This window comes from Trichosurus vulpecula, chromosome 1 (assembly GCF_011100635.1).
Source record: "Trichosurus vulpecula isolate mTriVul1 chromosome 1, mTriVul1.pri, whole genome shotgun sequence".
Lineage (NCBI taxonomy): Eukaryota > Metazoa > Chordata > Mammalia > Diprotodontia > Phalangeridae > Trichosurus > Trichosurus vulpecula.
The window spans coordinates 527364136-527389007 of NC_050573.1; the positions used below are offsets into that span (position 1 = coordinate 527364136).

Consider the following 24872-nt stretch of genomic DNA (forward strand, 5'->3'; position numbering starts at 1 on the left):
GCTTTGTGAGATGTGTACTACAGGTAATAACATTCCCATTTCACAATGAGAAATCTAAGAATTGGGGAAGTTATGAGTTGCACATGATCACGTAACTAGTAAGTGTGAGAGGCAGGATTTGAACACAGCATTGTATGTGCTGTGGCATATAGCTTTTCAAATGGTATAATTTTATATGCATTTTCATAAAAAAATTTCCAATTCTTACTCTTTTTTTAATCAATTTGGGAGAGTGATAAGAGGGTAAGGGAGAGTGAAATCTTCTTCCTATGTCATTAGGTGCCTGGTTCTATTCCTCAGCATCTCTTCTTGGTCCATGAACAAGCTTTAGAATTACTGGCTTCTTTGTGTCTTATTCTGAGGGAATCTGTGGAGAAAAACAAAGAGAATGTACTGAATTACTTGATTCATTCAACAAACATTTATTAAGTGCTTACCAACTATATGCAAGGCCCTAGGATGACGAGATATGCTAAGAGCTAGGGAATTCAAAGACCAAAGTTTAACAGTCCCTGCCCTCAAGGAGTTTTCACCCTATTGAAGGGAAATGTGTACACAGAAAAGTAAATACAAATATATTTATGTGTCCGGACAGACAGGAAGAAAATGTGAACTAATTCCGATGGTAAAGAGAGCACAAACAATTTGAGGAGGGGGATTAGGAATGCCCTCAAATAAGAATATCATTTGAGATAAACCTGGAAAGAATCTAGGGATTCTAAGAGGTAGAGTTGAAGAGGTTGTGCATATCAGGGATGAGAAATAGCATGTGGTTGATAGCCTGAGCAAGGGTTTGTGAGCCTGCTCTCACTGGCTCTGATGATTGTGAAATTTTCAGTGTGAGAATTTACACCTCAGCAATCAGCAGTTGCTACCAATCAGGACTTGATTTATTATTTTGGGGATGGTCTAGAGATTTATGAAAGTGTTAATAATGAAGATTAAACTTGAAAATGATGTGCATATATTCTGCCTCCTGTTCCCACCCAGTTATTAAACATTTCGCAGTATGCCCCTCTTTTGTTGTACAAATGTGACTTGAGTAAGCAGTGTGTAGTAGAGGGCTCAGGGAATAAAATCATCACCAGATTGGAGGCCTAGTGACTATAGGCTAACTATAATAATCATAATTATTATGATGATCACATGTTGTCATACATTATATATTACATACATAACAATGATAATGATTACAATTGACATTTACATAGCATTTTAAGGTTTGCAAAATGCTTAAGAACTACCCTTTAATTTGACTCTCATGACATTCTTGCCTAAGGTTCCTTCTACCTCTGAACCAGCATGGTCAAATTAAAAAAGAAACTAAACCATAGCTATAATATGATTTATGCTTTATTGCATTTTTATTTATTTTGCTAAATATTTCCCAGGTACTTTTTAATTCATGACATATATGTGTTTGTGTCTGTGTGTGTGTACATGCACATATACACACATATGTGTGTATATACATATATATACACACATACACATATATTTTATTTTGTTAAATATTTCCCGATTACATTTTAATCTGAGTTAAATAATTTCTGAGTGTGTTTTGGTCTGAAGTTTATACATATTTTATTTATTTTGTCAAATATTTCCCAAGTACATTCTCTAATCTGATATTCAGAAGGAGTGTTGCAGGTTGCATGGACCTTGTGTTGACATCTATGCTCCAAATCCCTCTCTGACTTGAACACTGCTCTCCCCAGTCAATAGAGCCCAGCTTAGGGACTCTGATGAAAGAATAAGAGAAGGTTTCATGTGAACAATCTGTGACTGTGGTTTTAAAGGTTCCCTGTAGTTCTAAATTTCCATTCAATTCAATCCAATAAATATTTAGTTGAGTGCTTACGATGCATATGGCATAGTGCTAGGCACTTATGGGGCACCCAAAGATGATGACTACTCCCTCTCCACCAAGAACAATCTAATACACAGGACAACACAATTATAAACACATTACTCTAAGACACTATGGGATAAGCACCATGAGAGCAATACAAACAAAATCATTAGTGTGTATATGTGTGCAGGTGTGTATGTGTATGAAGGGTGTGGTTATCAGAAAAGGCTTCATAAACGAGGTATTTGGTTGAGAAGCCTTGAAATATTTGTGTCATTTCCACAGATGGGGCTCTGGGTCAAGGGGCCAGGACAAGGGAATTACAGGTAAAAAGGATAAAAAGGATACGAAACAAAGACACAGAAGTGGGAAAACACAGGAGGGCATCCAGGAATGTCAATTAATCATATTTGATTAGAGAATAGAGGACTAGTGAATGAAAGGTCTGGAAAGACAGAATGATGCCATATTGAGGGCCTTGAAGGTCAGTTTAGTAGGCAGAGGGGTGCCACCAAAGTGGATTTGCTACTGACTATTTAACAATAGCCTTAATAGCTTCTATAATTCAGAATATAAAATAAGGAGAAATAACATGCAAATTTCCCTTCCAACCAACAATGAGACGATTGAATAGTGAGTAATTATAATGACTGAGAGAAAAGCACTTCCCTTCTTCCACTGAAAAGGCGGGGAGCTATAAATATGGAATGTTGCATACATGGTCAGATGTGATCGATGTCAGTGTTTTTGCTGAACTGTTTTTGCCCCTACCTTCAATCTTTGCTACAAAGGAATGTTCACTGGATGGTGGGATATATTTGGAGATGAATTTAATATGAAAACAAAACTCGCTATACTGACTTAGCATATTAAAAATGAAGTCCAGAGATCTTGAGTCAAAGCCCCTCAAAAATTCACTTGCAAAGATGGATCAAGATTTCTCTCACTGGGGTTACTTTGCAGGGCTCTCAGGAGAAATTCTGTACAAGCATGATCAAGGCAGTCATCATAGTCCGCATAACAAACTTCATTCCAATGCAGTTTTGTGGACCAGCTCCAAAGAGAAGGAAAGCATATAGGTCAATGGATTTTTTTTTCTTCTTGATCAAACCTGGTCCCAAAGAATAAGTTGAAGAGAAGAAACAAGAGAAAGGTAAAAACTTACTTGCTCTTTGAATTGCATTCATACTCCATGGATTTTTCCTCTATCGTTCCCACTTTCTCTTTTCTGTTACCCTCCACATTTAGAGGATTCATCAACAATACCAAACCCATGTTCTGGGAGATGGAAGTTTACTGAGAATCCAATCTTGAAGTGATGCTCACCCAAGGCAGTATGTGTAAGACTGGCTAATGTGGTAATTAATTTATGGAAGACTGGTCCCTGAGCTTGGGAGGCTTCAGAGCCTAAGTATGGAGTGAGAAAGGTCACATTGGGCCACTGGTATGGGAAATGCAGAGTTCATTACAGACAAGTTGTGTTTCAGTATACTCTTTCCAAGGAAAATGAATAAAAGGGGAGAAGGCTGTCAGTCTCTCAGACTACATATGTCAAATTTTAATTCCCAGTAGGTTTAATCAAGACACCACATACTTAGTGGTCATATATACATAAATCATAGGATGTCTGAACTGGAAGGGACCTAACAGGTCATCCAATCCAACCAGCTCATTTTATAGCCCCACTCTGAGTTAAATGACTTGTCTAAGGTTTACACCTCTGTGTTGGCAACCAAAAATGGGCTCCTTAGCACTTAGTCAACAAGTGTCCTTGACTAGTTTGGCTTTTTCCCCTGAACTGAATGCTGTTTGTATGTTGGACTGGAGTAAGCTTGTTGGCCCCTTCACCTTGCTTCCCTTGCTTAAGCTGATGGAAAGAACCTGTGCTTTCCTGGTCAACCTCTTCACCTTGCTTAAGCAGATTGAAAGAACCTGTGCTTTCCCCGGCATACCTTACACCCCCGCAGAAGCCGGATGGTTAAAAGCAGCTCCCGTTGGAGCCAGAGGCTGCTATAGCCACAGCCACAGCCACAGCCACAGCCACAGCCACAGCCACAGCCACAGCCACAGCTACAGCCACAGCCACAGCCACAGCCGAAGCAGGAGCTGCCAGTGGCAGAGCTGACCTATGGGAGGAAGCTGAACAAGGACTTCAGGCCAGTGGGTAATCTTTTTACCATAGAGGGGGAAGCATGATTTTGCTTTATGCAATCATGCTTCTCTGTAGCCTCCTGGTTACTCTTTCAAGGCGTACTTATTAGGCCTGGAAGCTTTTGATCAATATATCAAAATGGGGTTGCTGGTTCATGGGTTGGTTACTGTGGAGCCTAAATATATGTTTTGATTCTTCTGCCTTCTACTTTGAGAGTTTCTTATATCCGGCGGTTCCGAACCTTTCAGACATGTTTATGATCCTCTTTGAGATTATAAACTCTGCCCTCCTAATACAACCTCGTAAGTGACAGGGCCTGGATTCAAACCCAGATCTTCTGACTCCAAACCCAGCATTCTTTCCATTTTGCTATGGATTGTATTCAGAAGAGGTTCTTGGGGTCACATAAGCATGAAGCTCCCTGGATTGTTATTGGTGAGTAGAGCAGGAAACAACCAGCTCTCCCTCCAAGACAGGCAGTCTCTGTGATTGCAGACAGCAATGTCCATGTTGTCACTTAAAAAAATAGTTGAAAATTGAGTTAAAATGAACATCAGAACAATCTTGAAGGAGAGAAGACATTGGTACTGCACGTAACTTGAGGGGAAGGAGAAGGGATGCAAGGTATATAAATGGAGATGGAGCAGGCAACCAGAAAGCAGACTCTTGTGCCCCCCTTTGAAATATGGTCATACATATATATGTGTGTGTGTACGTGTGTATATATATATATATATATATATATATATATATATATATATATATATATATATATGTATATATATACACACATATACATACATATATATACATATATACATGTATATATACATACATATACATATACATACATATATATATATATATATACATATATACATATATATATATATATATGTATATAAGCACCTCAGGTCTTAGCACCAGCTGATGCCACTACCTCCTTCTCTAAATCTTGTGGTCTCCCTGTAGTTCCAGCCACCTGGTCTCCCTTTTCAGCAGCATAAAGTTCAGGACAATTCCCCTAGTTACATACCATAGGGCAGGCACTCAATGCCATTGCCACCTGTCATAATGCAACCTGGGTTAGTTCTAGGTATAGACTTGGCTGTTAAGCAGAGGGAGGTGGGTCATGATTCAGCTATCTTGGGAGGCGAGAATTCCTTTCAGAATTTGCTGTGCACTCAGGCTCTGCTGTTTATTTATCCCCCATGAATGTGTTGAGTGAAAAACTCTGTTTGAGGGAAACACAGGCTGATTTCTTTTCATTAATTTATAACAAAAACAGCAACATCACCACCACCATCATCATCATTATCATTATTATTTATTCTTATTAATCAGCCTGGCATAGAGAATAGAGGGCTGGCCTCAAAGCCAGGAAAACCCAAGTGTAAATTGCTCTTCTCACACATTGGTTGTATGACTGAGCAAGTCTTTAAACATCTCAAAGCTCTAGGCACTCTAAGACATTAGATTGCAGAGGAGATGCCTACCTGCATTGATAGAGGCAGTTCTTTATCTCAGTGAAGTCAAAGGTCCAGTCCCCATCTTTAGTATCACCATGATCACTATTGCTAACAGATGGATTTGTACAGAAAAGATACTGACATTTTCCCAACCTTGAGGGCTTGTCCCTGACTCAAGGTACACTTAATACTACTACTACAACTCACACCTGTGGCTTCTAAATCTTTCTCAGCTCCCTGCTGCCAAAGTCTCTAATGCCATCACTGGTTCCTGCCTCATTTGTCAGGTTTTGACCCGACAGTGATGCCAGAATAAGACTTGCTCATAACCACAGCTGGGAAGTTAAATTTTATTTTCAACTTATCTTTGCCCTTCTCGTTGCTGATTTGCCTGGCTCTGGGCCAGTATCCCCATGGCTCTGGTTTTAATATCTGGCTATAAACCCCTCTGTGTTACAGCTGCTCAAAGCTAGTCTCATTGTCATTTTCTTCAATGCAGTTAATTAAATTCCATGCACAGTATATGGCCCCATATCATAAAGGCTCCCTGGTTGGAGATGCGACGGCTAAGTGTCTATGATCCATATCCCATGGAAGCATCCTGATTACCTTTTCCTGATAGTCTCAACAAGTGGCCCTCTAAAGTTAACCAGCCCATTGTCTCCCCTTCACATACTTTTCAGGATGGAATTCTGCAGGTTCTGGCCAGTACTCTGGGTCATGATGCAGAGTATAGACAGAGATCATCACTGCTGTCCCCTTGAGAATGGTTATCCCATTGATCTTTTTGGTTTTTTAGAGCATTCTCTCTAGGTGTCCTCCTCTAGGGAAGAGAGTGAACGTCTCATTCATCACCATCTAGAAGATGATGTCATAGGTGGGGGCTACCTAAGGAGAGAAGTCATTATTGGCAGAAATGAAATCCATCAGCAAATGTCTCTCAAATGCTTACTACATGTAAGGCAGTGCTCTAGGAGAAATGATGGGAACCCAAATGAATAATCCAGACTAATCATTTTTGATAAACAATGACTCATTTGACAGCCAGGTCATTGACCTGGAGTCAGGAAGATCTGATTTCAAATCCAGTCTCAGACACCTCCTAACAAGGCACTTAACCTCTATATGCCCCAGCTTCATCATCTAGAAAATGATGATTAAAAATAGCATCAACCTCTCACATTATCACCAGGACAAAATTATATACTATTTGTAAGGAATTTTGCAAGACCTAAAGTGCTATATATATATGAGACCTAGCTATTTAGGAAGCAAGAGCATACCATGAGCTCAGGTTTAGGGTCCATGCTTTGGGAGACACTAAGTATTTCAAAATATTATTCTAGAATATATGAATCATATATAAGAATACATATACATATATGTATATTATATATGAATACATGATCATTACCAAATTAGTAAAATTAATGCTAAATACTGGCTTTTCCCTGCTAGAATAGATATTTACTTCTAACCTCAGTGCAAGTATAATAGCACAACACGAATATGGCAGATGGATCCCACAAGACATTCATGCATTCATTCATTCATTCGTAGTTCTTTTATTGATTCATTGGTCATCCATTCATTCTTGTCCTTCAATCAAAAGCAAATCTTGAGTATTTATGTGGATGGAGAGATGATGAAATTCTGAAACCATCCATTCCATCAGCTTTGAGGGACTGTTTTCGCAACAAGTTGCAAGTTTCAAGCCACTGTGCTATAAAATGTCATCAATTCAGATGCAATTTGGAGTTTGTGATACTTTGGACAAAGAGTAGAGACACAGCTTATCTGTAAGCTGTCTGTGAAGGAAGGGGTTCCTAAGCAAATGAATGGTGTAAAAGAGTTTATAAAGAAAATGCTTGCAATGGCTGGAAAGAATAAACAGTTTTCAAGTAATTTAAAAGCCCTCATTCACTTACAATTGCTGTGCTAATTATGAATCATTATCTGGTCATTAAACATTCCCTCCTAGGACCTTCACTGGACAAAATTGCTAGCTTATTAGCAGTTGCTACATTCATGGCAAAAGAATAAACTAATACTTCTTGGAAAATAGGCATTCAGATTGATTTTTGGACCCCTTGGTCTGAATCAGTAAGGCCTGACTGCTTTGGGTTAAACAGACAACATTGGTGCTATATATTTACCATGGCAGATAGTATTGTATTGGGAGGTTCTTACTTGGAGCACAAGAGAACTTTTGGCTGATTCCTCTATCTCTCTTGCAGCAACTTCCAGAAGTGTTGCTTTTCCAGGAATGTTTGCTTTATTTCTGGCATGTACTTGATTGTCCTCCACCCTTTATGGGTTCATATCTCCTGTGGTCTGTGTAATGACACTTAGTTTTTGTTTGTTCTTCCTTGTTTCTCTCACCATTTCTGATCCATAGTGACCTTCAATAAAGACTCCTTGATTAGTAAATATTTATTGGATGGTGTTAATTGATTCCTTTTGTCTGCTGATAGCATAAACATATCTCACCTATTTCCAGGCTTGGGAAACCCTATGTTATACAGTATACATAGGCTTTAGAGGCATCATGGCAAATTTTCTGTAGAATAGATTTTGATGATATAAAGACCGGAATTCAAGTAGCCAGCCTGACACACACTGGCTGTGGGACCCTGGGCAATTTATTTAACCTCTCAAAGCTTTAGGCAGCAATCCATGACTATGATTTGTAGTGATGGTAATGATCTACATGGGTAGAGGAAGTTCCCTCCTAGAATCTCTATTCACTAGTAGTGTACCATTGAAATGACAGGTTCACTCCTCATCCTTCCCTTGCTTAGACTGAGTCCAATGTTAGGACATAATAAACAGTATTAACTTTTGGGAGAATCTGTCAGTACTATTGGCCTTGAAGACATGGGGGTGGGCTGAAAAGAAGTGCCTTCCCATTTCTGTACTAATGACCTTATCTTCCCATTGTCAGAGAGAGGGAGAGAGAGAGAGACAGAGACAGAGACAGAGACACAGAGAGACACAGAGAGAAAGATAGTTTTCATTCTGGGTAAATGAACAACAGTAAACATGTTGGTTACTAAACATTTATTAGATTGAATTAATTGATTAAATTGAGCAAATAAACATTATTTGCCCTTTTACCTTGTTTGGTAGAGTGCTCTCTATCTCCTCATGGAATTTCTTCTGGGTTTCAGGATGAGTGGCCAAGTTATAAGAGGTGAAGGTGAGGGTTGAGCTTGTAGAACTATAGCCAGCAAGAAGAAAGAAAACCACCTGAGAAACAATCTCCATTTCAGTCAGAGCTTTAGGGAGAGAACCAAGCTATACATGTGAGAAAAAAAATCAATGGCCAGGACTCTGGATAGTACCCAAATTCATAGCCAAAAGAAAATATTTCACTCTGGTCTTGGATGAGAGCAGCATTGGTCATTGACTAATAAAAGCAAAATGTCATGTTAAGTTTACTGTTTCTCTCTAGTCCTTATGAAATGTCCATCTGACATAGATGAAATTAGTTGGAAGCCAAATCCCATTGTGCACAGATATTTTATAAAGTCATTCAGTTGAGTACAGCATTACAATAATTGCCTGGTAAGTATTTTTTTATGGGAGGACAGTATTAAAAAAATTGTAAAACTTTTAATCTGAATGGGACCAACATACCCATTTATAGAGGAAGAGACTGGGGGTCAGAATATTTAAGTAAGTAGTCCAAGGTCACACAGCTACTCATAAATCTAGGATTAGGAACCAAGTCTCTAAACTCTACAGTCCATATTCTTTGGAAAAATTCTTTTGTCTCTGATTTTGTATCAATAATATTTCTTTTGAAATCATGATTTGACTATGATGGACCATCATTAGAATTGTTGAGTTTATGCTTCTGCTGATATTCAGCCACTCTCATTACATCATTGCCTTTTAGAGAGTTACTCCTCTCTTTATATCCAGGTCACTCATAGCCTTGGAATCAATCATTAATAGTAGGAAATCCATCCAATCTTGGGAACAGAGCCAGGTTAAGAAAGGTGAAAATCAGGTGGAAATGACTAAAGTCACATAAGCTACATCATTCTTTTTGTGAACTCCATCTTTTTCTATGGCTTAATCATAAAATTTTCATATTGAAAAGACTGGTAGAAAAGGAGGCCAATATTTCTTAGAGATTTTTAATATGTGATTAAAAAAAAAACCTTGAGAATTCACTAAAACTTCACAGGGAGAGGGTGCTCTCCTCGTCTCTCCCCACCTCCCTAACACATAATAGATTTTCCCAGGTTTGATCCTCTGTTGAGTCATATCCTCATAACACTAACCACACTGAGCTGGCTCTAGGCAAAACCGTTGTAGTGTAGAGAAGTCTTGATTTTCAGCTCCCCTCCTTCTAGTTCCTCTCCAAGACTTCACGCTCTCTTATACAAGTTTTCAAAATATGCTCAACCGACTTTTATGCTGGAAAAGATCGAATGAACTAATTCACGTTGAAGTGTCAACAACTGATTACTCTTCCAAGGAAGGGGTGGTCCAATTGCAAGTGATGAAGTTGAAGAACATGCTCGTAATTTTGTAGCCAGCAAAAAGGAAAGTAATAGCCTGGGCAGAAATCTCCTTTTCAACCATAGTTTTGTGGAGCAAATAATTGAAAAGTGAGAGAAATGCAACCAAGAGGCAGGAGTCTGGACAGCTCTGTTGCTCACATTCAGAAGGCAAAGGAGGAGAAAGGGTAAGAGAACAAGGATTTAGTAAGTGCCTACTATGTGCCAAGGCACTGTACTAAAAGCTTTACAATTATTACTTTTACAAATAGTTCACACTTGGCCTTGAATAGGTTGCAGTTTGACGATGCAGAGTGAAGTGAGGAAAACCAGAAGAATTTCTACTACATATTAGTCTTTCTACTATAACACCAACACTGGAAAAAAATGAACAACCATTAGAGCCTTAAAAACCCTGATCAATGCCATGATCAACCATGATTCTATGTATAGAAAGATACATGTGGTTTTGGACATGGACAATATCAAGATTTGTTCTCTTGGCTGTGAATATTTGTCACAAGGGTTTTTTGTTTTCTTTTTTGTTGTTGTTGTTCCAGTCCAGAGGAAGGAGATAGTAAAAAATTAATTGTTTATTAATCAACAATAGGACAAAACTACTAGCTTAAGAATGAATCTCTAAAGGTGTGATTTTGGATGGCAATAACAGGATCTGAGAAAGGTACTCCTCGTTATTCTCCTCATAAATCATTCCCTAAGAGAATAACTTTGCTAAGTTATTCTCTTATGTTTGCACCTCATGCAAAACCTTGAGATGTGTAGTGAGCCCCAGATATTGAATCAAGACTCTGATTATGAAAAAGACATGGCTGGGATTGGTATCAGGTCTGGAAGGGACTACAAAGGACTTTCAGGACTAATAGTTTAAAGACCTTTCTGTCTCCCTTCTGTCCTTTGCTTTATGCTTCTGACTAGTAGAGTGTTGGAGTGTTAAGTTTAATTGACAGCAGAGTCCAATGAAGAAGATATTCTCTCTCTCTTTCTCTCCCCCGCCCTCTCTCTCTCACACACACACATACACACACACACATGCACACACTCACATATACAGGCACACAAACACATTGCACATAATCATCAGATGTTAAAGTTAGAAAGAGACTTTGGGATAATTTCATTCAATCCCCCACCTCCCCTTTTCCAGATGAGAAAACCAGGCTCCAGAGAAACTAGGTAATTTGCCCAAGGTCACATAGGTAGCTATTTATTGGCAGGATGCAGGACACAACCCAGGTCACCTGACTCCTGTCTTTTACATTGTAAGGCCACCAAAACTACATATACAACCTCAGTTCTTCTAAACTCCAAAACCTAAACAGGTATATGAATGCTGCCTTGAATACCAGATCTGAAATACATTTACTGAATGCCTCCACCACTCTGACATGGGGCAAATCATTTAAATTCACTGCTTCACTTTCCTCAGCTGTAAAAAAAAAAGAGAGAGAAAGAATTAGATTAGATAAATCCTTAGTCTCCTTCAAGCTCTAAAATAAGGATCCTATGAAAAACAAACAAAATTTATTTTTTGACCAGGATATTTTCTCAGGCCTAAATTTCAGCAAAGCTGGATCCATTTACTCTATGGTTAGACCTACCCTGCTGTTGCTTTTTGCCAGCCTGCCACAACATGCCATGTTGCATTCACAAGAAGGTTTGAATATTTTTAGGGAAGAGACATTATTTTTTTTCCAATATAGGCACAAGAGAAGCAACCACCATGAGAGAAAAAGGCAAAAGAAACTTATCAGTATAATATAAAAAGGGAGAAGGAAGCTTTTCAGAGTTCCTTCCTAGGGACAATGATGAGACATGGCGCTGAATAGGAAGTGGGAGAAAACACTAGGGAGATTATTATTATGAGACCAATCCTGGTCCAAATCCAAAGTCATTTAATACTATAGGAGCACAGTATAGAAGAAGAGCAGTGGTTCTGGACCTGGGTTCTAATCTTGCCTCTGATGCTTACTGCCTCTGTGACCTTGGATAACTCATTTTCCCCTTTGGGTTTCAGGTTCTTTTCTGTAAAATGAAGGTGTTGGACTAGATGGCCTTTGTGGTCCCTTCCAGCTCCAAATCCATGATCCTAGAATCCTCTGACTTATGTCAGTATGTATGACTATTAAGAAATCTTTTAATTCCATGAAATTTGGTGAATTACTGGACTGACTTTGAATGAGATACTATTCAATGGAAAAAACATTTATGGTGCCTTTTCCCTGTTAAGCATCTACAGCAGGGGTTCTTAACTTTGTTTGTGTCATGGACCCCTTGGACAGTCCGGTGAAACCTACAAGTCTTTTTCAAAATAATATTTTTAATGTATAAAATTAAAATAAGGGAAACTAATTATATTGAAATGTAGTTATCAATTGTTTTAAATGAAGTCCATGATGCACCTGGTAGGTCAGTGCATAAAGCACTGGGCCTGGAGTCATGAAAATCTGAATTCAAATCCAGCATCACACACAACCCAGATGTGTAACTCTGGGCAAGTCGCTTCACCTCTGATTGTCTGAAAAAAAGGATCCATTGAATCCACTGGAGGAGGAAATGTCAAACCACTCCAGTATCTAAGACAAACAAATCACATGAACAGTTTGTCCATGGGGTCATGAAGAATCAGATATGACTGATTAACTGAACCACAATGACAACAAAGTTCATGGACACCATATGAAGAATTTCTAGTCTATAGGAGTACAAAGAAGAATAAGACATAGCATCTGGACTACTGGAGTAGTCTCCCAATAAGTATTTCCACCTTCATTCTACCTCCCCATCTTCTAATTCATCTTTCCCATTGCTGCTAAGGTAATTTTCCTTGTATCCTGGTCACTCCTCAGCTCAAACCTCTCTAGTGTCTCCCAACTGCTTACAGATTCCAAATCTTCTACCTAACATCTGATGCCCTCCATAATCTGTCACCTATACAGCTTATCTGTTATGCAACTTCCCTCTACAAACCTAATTTACTAACCAAACTAGACTGTTTGCTATCCCCTGAATACACTGTGTGCTATTCCTCCTTTATGTGATTTGCCATGATACCTTGGCTCTGCCTGTAACATCCTGTCTTTTTCCTTCCCTAGTTAAATTCCTATCCACCCATTAAAGTCCAACTCGAATGTTACTTCTTTCAGGAAATCTTTCCTTTTATTCCCAAGCAATAAAAATTGTTCCCTTCAGACCATACATATTACTTTGTTTTATATCTTGTTAGTGATTGTTGTGTTATACTGTATGTGTATCTTATGTCCCAATTAGATGGTAAGTTACATAAAGGCAGGGTAAATAACTCATAGACACTTCAAATGTCCCTCAGAGTCTAGGAGAAAGCCTTATACTACAGGTGCTTAATATGGGAATTGAAATGCACTGAAGAATCTTAAGGGGAGTAGGGGAGATATCAGATTTACAGAAATCACTATAGCTCTAAGTAAAGTATAGCAGTGTGTGTGAGAAGTACAGAGCTCTCAAGAATTCAAAGGGAGACCCTGGTTGAGAAGAATCCCAGTGAAGCTTCTTTACAATGTGCTGATAAGCAAGTACATGATGAGAAAGTGAATGTCGGCTTGGAGTTTAGCAAAGAAAAATGATGGAAGCATGCCTGGGGGTCTCAAGTTTTTAGGCTAAGAGAGACCTAACTGTACCTAAAGAGAAAAAGAAATAACCCTTGGAGAGTTAAGCTAGAGAAGGACAAGGAGTGAAATATTCTATAAGCTTGCAAAATGACTCTATCAGGTTCTAAATGTTAGTGAATCATCATGGTGAGCACTGAATTTGGAATCAGAAAATCCTGACTTTTATTCCTTTGTGTCCTTAGATAACTCATTTCCAGTCCTTGGACCCATTTCCTCATCTATAAAGTGATCCAAGGTCCAGCAGATGATTTTTCCAATGAGCCTATCTACCATCCCCGAATTCTTTCTTTCTCTATATGGGGTATCTCTTCTAAAAGGGAATGATGGTTGCAAAACCATGGCCCTGGTTTTGAGTGGTTTGTGGGTCCAAAGTTCTAGTCAAACTAGCCTGGATTTCAATCCATTTTCTAAATTTTGGCACCCCGTCTCCCACTTCCATGCCCGTATGTCCCTTGGTTCCCAGAATTCACTTCCTCCTCATTTCAATTTCTGAAAATCCTTAGCTTCCTTCAAGGCTCAATTTATATTCCATCTCCTATGTAAATCCTCTTCTGATCACTCTGCCACATGTGTGAGTGGTCTCCCTTGCCTCTCATCATGCATATTCATTCAACAAGCTATTAAGGACCTAAAATAGAGTTTCCTCATCTGTAAAATGAATTGGACAAGGAAATAGCAAACCATTGCCAAGGAAACACCACATGGGGTCACAGAGAGTCAGACATGACTGAAAAATAACAACAGTCCTTTGTAGAATGAAAGTTCCTCGAAGGTAGAGACTTTTTTTGTTTAGTTTGGTTTTGTCCTTATATCCACAACACCTCCCATAGTGCCTTGCACAGTAGACCTTTAATAATGTTTATTAGATTGGATTAATATCCCAATTTGTCAGTCCCAATGTTCTACCAAAATACAGCTTTATAATAATAATAATAGCTAGCAGGTACATAGTGCTTTAAGACTTGCAAAGTACTTTGCATATATTTATCATTTGATTCTCACAATAGCCCTAGGGGCTATTATTGTAACCATTTGTAATGGTAATGTAAATTTGAAGATCCTTCCCACCCATCAATAGGCCAATGTGACCTGCTTATGTCACAGGAAGCCTAAGTCACATACAGTAGGAGGAGCTTGCTGAACAAGTGGAACTGGAAGGGTGGAGCAGGAAATGCTCAGAGCAAGTTAGAACCATGGGAGGAGAAGGCAAAGAGTGAGCTAGGATTTGTGAGGGTTTGTGGGAAGGCCCCAACAGGGGGGAAGGCTAATGGGATGGTGAGGCTCCATGGTGTAATGTTGTGTCTTAAGTTCCTTGCTGTTATGATAAAGTGGACTTACTGGTTTAGGGATTTGGTTCTCTGGTGTCTGAATAAATGTTTTACTTCTTCTATGTTTTATATGGAGAGTCTCTTATATTTTGTCACACAGAACTACACAGGCATATTTACAATTATCATCAATGTTGTGATTATTGCCTTGCTGATACACCATTTTACATAGATGGAAACTTAGGTTGACATACCCAGGTAGTCTGAGTCAGAATTTGAAATCAGTTTTTCTTCACCACAGGTTCAGCACTCTGGTCACTCCACTGAGCCAACCAGCTGGCTCAGGAAATTGAGGATTATTCCCTGACATGAAAAATATATTCTGTCCTTTTTGCTTGGGACAGTGCCCTCAAATGTCTTTAATTTTATTTAAATATTGGAGCATGAAATATAGTCCTTTCCCAATCTTGAGAAATTGATTTATTATTGTGGAATTACAAAAAGCCTAAAGTTGGGAGTGACCACTGATATAGGTGTTTTGATGAGGGATAGATCCTATACATATGCAAAGGGTTCAAAGAGTTGAAAGAGAGCAGTAGTTTCTTCATGTGGATAAGAGAGGAGTCATTGGGGTTGTTAATGGAGTCAATGTCCAAGCCAAAAAAAAGTGGTGGTGATGACATCCAGCCTATAGGCCCCAGAGAACTTCAGAGAGAAAAAGAACTTTGATTAAAAAACCAAAAGTTGGCAGGAATTAAATATTCTCAGATGATCTCTCAAGTTGTTCTTAAGCACTCACTCTATACTCATTTCTGTGCTAGGAACTATGGGAGATAAAAACAAGAGTAACTATTGATGGCTTGATCACAAAATTTATATTGATCCAAAGGGACTAAGAATCAAGAGGCTCAGGTTCCAGTACTAGTTCTGTCACTGTTTAGCTGAGCGGCATTAAAAAAGTCACTTCTCCATTCTGAGCTTGAGTTTCGTAATCTGGAAAATGAGAAGTATAAACTCAATGGTCCTGAGGTTTCCTTCCCATTTTAACTCTGTGTTGCCTAAAGTTTCTTCCATGTCTGACATTCCAGGATTTTATGATTCTGTGATATAGCTTACAAGGTACTATAGATATGTAGAAGAAAAGTAGGAGCTACAATTATTTTGCAGCACCTTAATGACCTAATAATGTAGAAATCACCTGACCACTGGTGGCATAATACTGGAAAGTTAGATAAAATAAAATATCATAAAGCTATGTAAGGACACAGTTAAGCAGTTGGTCTCAACAACCAATTTTTCACCTTGGAGAAGAGTTCCTGAGGGCAGAGCCAAGATGGCAGCTGGAAAGCAGGGACTCGCTTAAGCTCTCCCCCAGGTCCCTCCAAACACCTGGAAAAAATGGCTGAACAAATTCTAGAGCTGCAGAACCCATGAAATAGCAGAGGGAAGCAAGACTCCAGCCCAGGACAGAGTGAATGGTCACTGGGAAGGGTCTATGGCACCATGATGGGAGTGGACCACAGCCCAGCATGGACTGCACCAGGACCAACCAGACCAGAAGTTGGGTGGAGCAGGCTGTAGGGCCGTGAATCACTGAGCCGTGGCAATTGCCAGACTTCTAAACCTACAGACACCAAAGACAATGGAGAAAGTTAGTGGGAAAACTGCTGGAATTGGAGAAGGAGAGGTGCATGGTCTGGCCCCAGCCCAGGGTGGAGGGGGGGAAGTGGAGGTAGCATGGTGGCAACAGCAGAAAGCTCCTGTGGCTACTTCCAGAGATCCAGTGTCAGCTGCTTCCAGAGGCTCTGGCCCACACAGTGGGAGAAATTGAGTGGCAGATTGGAGCAGGAGTGCAGGGAGCATTTTGCTGGTGCAGAGGCAGGGTTGTCTTGCTTTGCACTGTTTGGATCTGGGTCATGGTCCTGGTTGGCAGTTCTTGTGGGAGGAAGAGTGTGGGTGTGGCACAGCTTGCAGTGACAGTGGAATAGAAGTAGCTCTGAAAAGAGCAGCACAGCCCCTAAAGCTTATTCTTTAGGGACTTGATTTCATCAGTGGATTTTTTTACATTTTTTTTCCATTTTTTTTTCCATTTTTTCTTTTACCTCCCTAATTTGGGTTTTAAAATCCTCCTTTAGCTCTTCCAGTAATGCTTTTTGGGCTTGAGACCAGTTCACACTACCTTTTGAGGTATCAGATGTTGGTATAGTGTCATTGTTATCCTCTTCCAAATTGGTATTTTGATCATGCCTGTCTCCATAAAAAGAATCAATGGTCCTCGGTTTTTGTGTGTGTGTGTGTGTGTGTGTGTGTGTGTGTGTGTGTGTGTGTGTTCTTCATGTTGGTTAGCCTTTTCCTGTCTTTACAATAAATTTCTGCTTTTGGGGTTCAGCGCTCTCTGTCCCAGCTTTCTTATTCTGGGGATTGTGAGTCTAGTTGTTGGCTTTGTGAATTATAGCCTTCAGTTTCCTGAGGTGTGGAGGAGGGGGCCTGGCTGCCCGAAATCTCCTCTTGCCCTGGGGTTGCTCTCCAGCACTGTTGCTCTTCAGCAATGGTCTCAGCTCTGTGTTGTTTGAGCTGGAGTCTGGCCCTTCCCCTGGGGGAGCAAGAGTACATCTGGGCTCCTGGTGTTGACCCCTGCTGGCTCTGCCCCTCTGGGACTCAGGTACTCCCACTACTCAGCCACTGAAGCCTCACTTCTGTCTCCTCTATTCCAGCGTTTTTGTTTTTGTTTTTGTTTTTTTTCTGAGGAATTCTCTGGGTGGGAAGGGGAGGGATTAGAGCCGTTTACCTGGCTATTATGTCTCCTGGAAGTTCAAGAAGCCATGTTTCATACCTTTGGGCTGCAAGCCTCAGGAGTTGATGTCTCACAGCCAGTGGCATTGCTCTGCCTCTCGTTGCTTCCACAAACTGGCATCCTATGTTGGGAGGCTGGGGATCTCCACTGGTTTTGGGCGCCCAGCTGTCTCCCACATGGGTCTTCCTGCCAATCACTCCCGCTTTGGTGCCATCTGGAGCAGCTCCACATGCCAAGCCCTCTCCTAGCCCACAGATTCATTCCTTCGGCCTTTCCGACTCTCCTGGCTGGGAAATGTGCCCCACTCAGACTGCTCGTGGTTTCTAACTCTCTCAAATCTGCTCAAATTCACTTTTTTTATAGGAATCTGACAGAACTTGTGAGAGAGCTCCAGTAAGTTGCAGTTTTTATGTGGCCATCTTGGCTCCGCTCCAGCCCCTAAAGCTTAGGACATAGTACTCTCTACTCTACAAGCAGTCATACCCTGAAAAAAAGCTTAAAGGTCAAATAGTTGTCTGGGAACATGACTAGGCACCAAAAAAGGACTCAGACTCAGATTCAGAGTATAGAATCTTTTTTGGTGCCAAGATCAAAATATACAGCTAGGAGAAGTCAATAAAGTCAAAGAGCCCACATCAAAAGCCTCTAAGAAAAATATGAATTGGTCTCAAGCCATGGAAGAGCTCAAAGAGGATTTGGAAAAGCAAGTAAGAGAAGTAGAGGAAAAGTTGGGAAGAGAAGTGAGAGTGATAAAAGAAAATCATGAAAAACAAGTCAACAACTTGCTAAAGGAGACCTAAAAAATACTGAAATACTAAAAAATACTGAAGAAAATAACACCTTAAAAATAGACTAACTCAAATGGCAAAAGAGCTCCAAAAAACCAATGAGGAGAAGAATGCCTTGAAAGGCAGAATTAGCCAAATGGAAAAGGAGATCCAAAAAACCACTGAAGAAAATGCCACCTTAAAAATTAGATTGGAGCAAGTGGAAGCTAGTGACTTTATGAGAAATTAAGGAATTATAAAACAGAATCAAAGGAATGAAAAATGGAAGACAATGTGAAATATCTCATTGGAAAAACCACTGACCTGGAGAAGGAGAGATAATTTAAAAATTATTGAACTACCTGAAAGCCATCATCAAAAAAAGAGCCTCAACCTCACCTTTCAAGAAATTATCAAGGAAAACAGCTCTAGTATTCTAGAACCAGAGGATAGAATAGAATTGAAAGAATCCACCAATAGCTTCTTGAAAAAGATCCCAAAAAGAAAACTCCTAAGAATATTGTCACCAAATTCCAGAATTCCCAGATTAAGGAGAAAATACTGCAAGTAGCCAGAAAGAAACAATCTGAGTATTGCAGAAACACGATCAGGATGACACAAGGTCTAGCAGCTTCTGCATTAAGGGAGTGAAGGGCTTGGAATATGATATTGCAGAGGTCAAAGGAGCTATAATTAAAACCAAGAATCACCTACCCAGCAAAACTGAGTATAATGAAAAAATAAAAAAACAAACGAAAAAATTTTAAAAACTGAGTATAATGCTTCAAGGCAAAATATGGATTTTCAATAAAAAAGAGGACTTTCAAGCCTTCTCAGTGAAAAGACCAGAGCTGAATAGAAAATTTGACTTTCAAACACAAGAATCAAAAGAAGGATGAAAATGTAAACAAGAAAGAGAAATCATAACGGACACTCAAGTTGAATGTTTTGTTTACATTCATACAAGGAAAGATGATGTTTGTGGTTCATGAGACCTTTCTCAGTATTAGGGTAGTTGAAGGGAATATACATACATACATACATACATATATATATGTATATATATATGTATATATATATATATATATATATATATATATATACAGAGGGCACAGGGTGAGTTGAATATGAAGGGATGATATCTAAATAAAATAAAATTAAGGGATGAGAGAGAAATATATTAAAAGAGGGAGAAAGGGAGAGATAAAATGGGATAAATTATCTCACATAAAAGTGGCAAGAAAAAGCAGTTCTGTTGGAGGGGAAGAGGAGGCAGGTGAGGGGGAATGAGTGAATTTTGCTTTCACCAGATTTGATTTGAGGAGTGAATAACATATACACTCAATTGGGTATCTTACCCCACAGGAAAGTAGGGGGAAGGGGATAAGAAAGGAGGGATGACAGAAGGGAGGGCAGATAGGGGGAGTAGGTAATCAAAAGCAAACACTTTTGAAAAAGGACAGGGTTGAGGGAGAAAATTGAATAAAGGTGGACAGGATAGGATGGAGGGAAATATAGTTAGTCTTTCACAACATTAGCATTGTGGAAGTGGTTTGCATAACGATTCATATGTGGCCTGTGTTGAATTGCTTGCCTTCTTAGGGAGGGTGGGTGGGGAGGGAAGAGGGAAGAGAATTTGGAACTCAAAGTTTTAAAAGTAGATGCTCAAAAAGTTGTCTTTGCATACAACTGGGGAATAAAATATACAGGCAATGGGGTATAGAACTCTATCTTGCCCTACAAGAAAGTAAAGGGACAGGGGATGGGGGGGGGAGTGGGTTGACAGAGGGGAGGGCTGACTGGAGAACAGGGCAATCAGAATATATGCCATCTTGAAGTGGGGGGAGGGTAGAAATGGGGAGAAAATTTGTAACTCAAAATCTTGTGGAAATCGATGTTGAAAACTAAAATTATGAAATAATAAAATATTTTTTTAAAAAAGGAGTTCCTTCACTATTGTAAAAAAAAACCTTCTTCTAGACATGTAAAAGTATTTGTTCTCTTCCTCTTGTCTCCTGCCCTTGAACAAAGGATGTTTTTTTATTCCATTAACAGATCCTGACACACGCATTCCAAATAATCCCTCTTTTCCCCTGGTTGATGCCCCTCTTTCCCTTCCCCTTCTCCTATAAAATGCTGTACTTTTCTTTCCCATGCTGTTACAGAATGTTGCTGATTAGGTGTATATTTCCTTCATAAATGTGTCTTAAATTTCAAGAAATCGATTTGGAGCATATGAATTCATAGCCTTTTAGAGTAATAATAACTGCAGATGAAATTGTTATATTGTTTTAAGGTTTGCAAAGTATATACTATATCTTATCTTATTTGACCCATATGACAACCCTGAAAGTTAGACACTACAAATAATATTATGCCTAATTTACAGGTGGGGAAAGTGAAGTTTAGAGAGGTTAGGTGACTTGTCTAGGGTCACACAACTAGGAATTGTCAGAGAAGTGATTGAAACTCAAACTTATGTCTAGTTTGACTGCAGTCTCAGTGGTCTTTCCACTCCCACTCCAGCCTGTCTATGATATCCATTTCTGCTGGGCCATAAAAAATTCTCTGAAATATACCAAAACATGTCTCTGCTAAAAAGCTTCATTAAGGTGGACATGTTTTTGAGATTGGAATTGTGTAGAGTCACTTGATTTCTAAGACAACCACCCTGTCCTAAGAACCTCCAGGCATGCTCACAGATGAAAATGTTTTCAGTCTTAAAGCTGTGAAAAACCACAAAAAGGGATGCCCTATGTGTTCTTAATCATACTGCTGTGTCCATTCCTGAGAGGAAACAAAAGAAAATTTAAAAAAAAACAGCCACTTTGCTCCATTCTCTGAAGACTGAAAAAGTCTTTGCAAGGATAAGTTTTTTCTGCTACTTGAGGTCAGAGACAACCCTGTTGCCTTGAATATGATGCTGCGCTTAAAAATTCAAAGGCCTGGGTTCAAATTCTAACTCAGACACTGTGTAACTCTGGGCAAGTTACTTGACCTCTATTATGTCTGTCCATTGTAACTCTCTCTGACTCATTTATTAATCTACAAACTATCATGATATGGGGAGTTCCCCATGCCAATAATACAACGAACTTATATTTGCCCATTACTTTACCATTACAAAAATATTTTCACACATCATAAGAATAGCCAGTAATTATATAGCAGCTTGAAGTTTACAAGAAAGGTTCAAAAAGATTTTCTCACAAAAGTCCTGTGAGGTAAAGCATTATTATCATTTTACAGATGAGGAAATGGGATCTTTGATCAATGGAATGACTTGCCCAGAGTCAAACACCCTAAATATAACTGGTCAAATCAGAGTGAAAAACCTTGTCATCCTAACTCCTAGTCAGCCTAACGCTCTTCCTTCTTATGGATCAAATAATGAAGTTGGTCATTTCATGGAATCAAATATTTAGATATATAGCTGAAGGGACTTTAGGAGACACCTAGTCCAGGGTGCTTACCCTTTTGTTTGTGATGAATGTTTTTGGCAGTCTGGTTGAAACTTATAGATCCCAATTTAAAATAATGCTTGTTGCCTTCATTCATAATGCTCATTTTCATAATGGTAAATTTCAGTGGGGCATTAGTGAAAGTAAAAATATAATCATTTTACAGCCACAGTCATGGACCCCTCTAAAGTTAGCCCCAGTCCTCTTAAGGATTCGTGTACACTAGATTAAGAATTACTAACCTAATCCAACCACTTCATTTTAGAAACAAAGAAACCAATGTCCAAAGAAGCCTTGCCAAGGTCACATAGTTAGTAAGTGGGAAGAGTCAGTATTTGAACCTGAAAGTGTAATTTTAGAGCTGTAAGGAGACTCTGGTTTACCTAGTCAAAGCCCAATCTTTCAGTAGATGAAGAATGACTGTTCATAAGTTAGTTGCCTCTTCCAGGCAGATTTCATTCTAATTTGGATCAAAGCCTTAAGTTATAAGATTGAGGGGTTTTAAGTAGAATTTAAGTCAATAAACACAATTTTATGATTATTGGGGGCAGGGGGAGAGTGGAGGATATTGAAGAAGAAATTTGCTAACACAACTGAAAGATCTGATTCATAAGGAAGCCCTGCTTCCAAGCCTTATCACACTTAGTACAAATAATGATGTGGGCTACTGGTGAAATCAGCAGGGATTTTGTAGAAGAGATTGTGGCTAAGTAGGTAGAGGCTTCCCTTACAGCTGAAGTTCCATTATTTTTTTTTTTTTTTGGTAAAGATCTTTATTTGGGCCTAAGTGGACATTTTTTTCCAATGCAAATGGCAACTTTTCTAAATTTTTCCTGGAACATTAGGAGATTAATTAAGGTGCCCAGTGTCACAGAGAAAATATATACGGGGAGCAAGACTTGAACCTATGTCTTCTTGGCACTGCAGCCAGCTTACATCCTTCATGCCATGCTGCCTTCTTTGTAGTTGAGGACAATGATCCTATTATCTCTCACAGTAAAATTCTTCCTAATGTCTTTTTTAAATCCACTCCAATTTAATGTGAACTCTGGGCCTATAGGCTTTGGGTAGTCTACATGTCTAGGGAAAGACATACGTCTGTCTCTATCTCTATGTCTGCCATTCTCTGACTCTCTGTTTCTGTCTCTCTCTCTGTCTCTCTCTCTGTGTCTCTGTCTCTGTCTCTCTCTCTCTCTCTATCTGTCTCTATCTCTGTCTCTCTGTGTGTGTCTCTCTCTCTCTCTCTCTCTCTCTCTCTCTCCTAGACCTAAGACTTCATTGGTGGAGGGAATTCAAATGAGGAAACTCTCTCTACTGACAAATTGTCAATTAGTTGTCTTTGGATATATGAGGTTAAGTGAGTTGTCAAAGGTCATAGAGTCAGTAGACATCAGAGGCAAGATTTGAACCATGGTCTTCATGACTCTGAGGTGGACTTTCTAGACCCATGCCTACATTAGCTTAAACTCTATTTTATTCAAAGAGAAGGGTCTTCAACCTGAATCCCTTAATCTAGCCCACTAAAATCTTGCAATGGCAATTGTTTTGTTTTTTGTTTATGTTTTTTCTTGCAAACCCTGGATGATCATACTTACTCCTTCACACACAGAGACTCATCTTTGGCCACTCTCTTCTTCATGTTTTGTATCAGAACATCTCCACAAAGTCTGATAATAGGAAACATCTGAAAAACTGCCCAAAGTCAACAATCCATAACTACTAGAGTGTACAGTAGGGCACAAAGCTCTGATGATGCTAGGCACTTGGGTTTATCTTGCAATGAATCTGAATTCACTATATTAAAGAAAAGAGAAGTTATTCTTAATAGAATGAGGAAGATGTTTTCATTAATTGTCTTTAAGGACCCAGAAGGCCACCTTTGTTTCAGTTCTTATCCTTACAAATCTCTACAAAAAGTCTAAGTATACTTTCCTGCTGAGACTGCAGCTGTCTACTGCAGTTAAAACCATGAGCAGGCTCACAGTTGTTTCCCAGACCTAAGACAGATTTAGAAAATTACAAAGCTAAGTCTAGAAAGGCGGTGATATGAGGCTCCTTCCTAATTAAGACTACTTAGGGCCTCCTAAATTTTGTGGTTCTCTGACCTGAATTGACCCTGAAATTGTTGAAGAACTGAATACTCAATGTTCTATGGAGGATGGGAAGAAGTGCTGTGGACCCTTGTGGACCTACCCTGTTGGCTTTGCTGCCCAGTCACCCCTCAGGGCTTGGAAGCAGGGGCTGGAGTAGTGTGGGGAGAAGGACACACCCCAAGAAGGAATTTATTTGGACATTTTTGTTTTGGATTGAGGAAGGAGGAGTTGTTTGCTCACCCCCCAAAGATTTTGACCCCCAAAGAATGATGTGATGTTATGTTCTGTATATACCTTTGTGTTTATTTAAGGCCATTCTGGTAATGAGTTGTTATCTATTTTGCAAATGTGAAGTTCATGTTGTATTTATTTTGTGGGAATTATGTTGTGTTTACTTAAGAGATATTAATGCCTATTCAGATACAAGTCGCCTATTTAATGGACATGAAAGATCTTGGGGCTGAATTTACTGTTAATGTGATTGAAGATCTTCCCTGCCTATTAATAGGCCTCATGTAGAGCTCAATAAGGGAAGCTTGATTAGAGAAGGCTTGTTTTGTAGGAAGACTCACACTTTTTGCTGATTTCTAATTAGGCACTGGGTCAGGAGGATTTTGATGCCCTCTGACTCTGAGAAGTGTATACATACTCTGAGGATAGCATTTTGCTTTGGGGCTCACTTGTTAGAAGAGTGTTCATGTAATTTGGCCCGATGAGACTCTGGGTAGTTGTTAAGGAGGACCCCACCACACACAGCTTTGAAAACCTCGATGATGGTGCTTCCCTCTCTGGTAACTATGTCTGCATTGCCTTAGTCAGACAGTTGGATATGTCTGTTGA

At 39.4% G+C, this 24872-nt stretch overlaps 1 pseudogene; it reads right to left on the bottom strand.

Annotated features, from left to right (window-relative positions):
* Nucleotides 1-352: 352 nt before the first annotated feature.
* Nucleotides 353-23623, bottom strand: LOC118841298 (annotated as a pseudogene).
* Nucleotides 23624-24872: the final 1249 nt, after the last annotated feature.